Raw genomic sequence first — 2936 nt, forward strand, 5'->3', positions numbered from 1 at the left:
TACATACATACATACATACACAAACATACGTACATACATACACACACATACATACATATATACATGCATACATACATACACACACACACACACACACACACACACACACACACACACACACACACACACACATTTTTTGTTATTTATTTGCTTTGTCGCTGTTTCCCGCGTTCGCGAGGTAGCGCAAGGAAACAGACGAAAGAATGGCCCAACCCACCCACATACACATGTATATACATACACGTCCACACACGCAAATATACATACCTATACCTCTCAATGTACACATATATATACACACAGACATATACATATATACACATGTACATACTGTCTGCCTTTATTCATTTCCATCGCCACCTCGCCACACATGGAATAACAACCCCCTCCCCCCCTCATGTGCGCGAGGTAGCGCTAGGAAAGACAACAAAGGCCCTATTCGTTCACACTCAGTCTCTAGCTGTCATGTAATGATGCACCGAAACCACAGCTCCCTTTCCACATCCAGGCCCCACACAACTTTCCATGGTTTACCCCAGACGCTTCACATGCCCTGGTTCAATCCATTGACAGCACATCGACCCCGGTATACCACATCGTTCCAATTCACTCTATTCCTTGCACGCCTTTCACCCTCCTGCATGTTCAGGCCCCGATCACTCAAAATCTTTTTCACTCCATCTTTCCACCTCCAATTTGGTCTCCCACTTCTCGTTCCCTCCACCTCTGACACATATATCCTCTTGGTCAATCTTTCCTTACTCATTCTCTCCATGTGACCAAACCATTTCAAAACATCCTCTTCTGCTCTTTCAACCACACTCTTTTTATTTCCACACATCTCTCTTACCCTATTATTACTTACTCGATCAAACCACCTCACACCACATATTGTCCTCAAACATCTCATTTCCAGCACATCCATCCTCCTGCGCACAACTCCATCCATAGCCCACGCCTCGCAGCCATACAACATTGTTGGGACCACTATTCCTTCAAAGATACCCAATTTTGCTTTCCGAGATAATGTTCTCGACTTCCACACATTCTTTAAGGCTCCCAGAATTTTCGCCCCCTCCCCCACCCTATGATTCACTTCCACTTCCATGGTTCCATCCGCTGCCAGATCCACTCCCAGATATGTAAAACACTTTACTTCCTCCAGTTTTTCTCCATTCAAACTTACCTCCCAATTGACTTGACCCTCAACCCTACTGTACCTAACAACCTTGCTCTTATTCACATTTACTCTTAACTTTCTTCTTTCACACACTTTACCATACTCAGTCACCAGCTTCTGCAGTTTCTCACATGAATCAGCCACCAGCGCTGTATCAGCAGCGAACAGCAGCTGACTTACTTCCCAAGCTCTCTCATCCACAACAGACTGCATACTTGCCCCTCTTTCCAAAACTCTTGCATTCACCTCCCTAACAACCCCATCCATAAACAGGTTAAACAACCATGGAGACATCACACACCCCTGCCGCAAACTTACATTCACTGAGAACCAATCACTTTCCTCTCTTCCTACACGTACACATGCCTTATATCCTCCATAAAACTTTTCACTGCTTCTAACAACTTGCCTCCCACACCATATATTCTTAATACCTTCCACAGAGCATTTCTATCAACTCTATCATATGCCTTCTCCAGATCCATAAATGCTACATACAAATCCATTTGCTTTTCTAAGTATTTCTCGCATACATTCTTCAAAGCAAACACCTGATCCACACATCCTCTACCACTTCTGAAACCACACTGCTCTTCCCCAATCTGATGCTCTGTACATGCCTTCACCCTCTCAATCAATACCCTCCCATATAATTTACCAGGGATACTCGACAAACTTATACCTTTGTAATTTGAGCACTCACCCTTATCCCCTTTGCCTTTGTACAATGGCACTATGCACGCATTCCGCCAATCCTCAGGCACCTCACCATGAGTCATACATACATTAAATAACCTTGCCAACCAGTCAACAATACAGTCAACCCCTTTTTTAATAGATTTCACTGCAATACCATCCAAACCTGCTGCCTTGCCGGCTTTCATCTTCCGCAAAGCTTTTACTACCTCTTCCCTGTTTACCAAATCATTTTCCATAACCCTCTCATTTTGCACACCACCTCGACCAAAACACCCTATATCTGCCACTCTATCATCAAACACATTTAACAAACCTTCAAAATACTCACTCCATCTCCTTCTCACGTGTCGTAGAAGGCGACTAAAGGGGACGGGAGCTGGGGGCCAGAAACCCTCCCCTCCTTGTATTTAACATTCTAAAAGTGGAAACAGAAGAAGGAGTCACGCGGGGAGTGCTCATCCTCCTCGAAGGCTCAGATTGGGGTGTCTAAATGTGTGAGAAAAAAGGAGAGATAGGTAGTATGTTTGAGGAAAGGAACCTGGATGTTTTGGCTCTGAGTGAAACGAAGCTCAAGGGTAAAGGGGAAGAGTGGTTTAGGAATGTCTTATGAGTAAAGTCAGGGGTTAGTGAGAGAACAAGAGCAAGGGAAGGAGTAGCAATACTCCTGAAACAGGAGTTGTGGGAGTATGTGATAGAGTGTAAGAAAGTAAATTCTAGATTGATATGGGTAAAACTGAAAGTTGATGGAGAGAGATGGGTGATTATTGGTGCATATGCACCTGGGCATGAGAAGAAAGATGAGAGGCAAGTGTTTTGGGAGCAACTGAATGAGTGTGTTTGTGGTTTTGATGCACAAGACCGGGTTATAGTGATGGGTGATTTGAATGCAAAGGTGAGTAATGTGGCAGTTGAGGGAATAATTGGTATACATGGGGTGTTCAATGTTGTAAATGGAAATGGTGCATAGCTTGTAGATTTATGTGGTGAAAAAGGAATGGTGATTGGGAATACCTGGTTTATAAAGCGAGATATACATAAGTATACGTATGTAAGTAGG

Source organism: Panulirus ornatus, chromosome 29, assembly GCF_036320965.1.
Source record: "Panulirus ornatus isolate Po-2019 chromosome 29, ASM3632096v1, whole genome shotgun sequence".
Classification (NCBI taxonomy): Eukaryota; Metazoa; Arthropoda; class Malacostraca; order Decapoda; family Palinuridae; genus Panulirus; species Panulirus ornatus.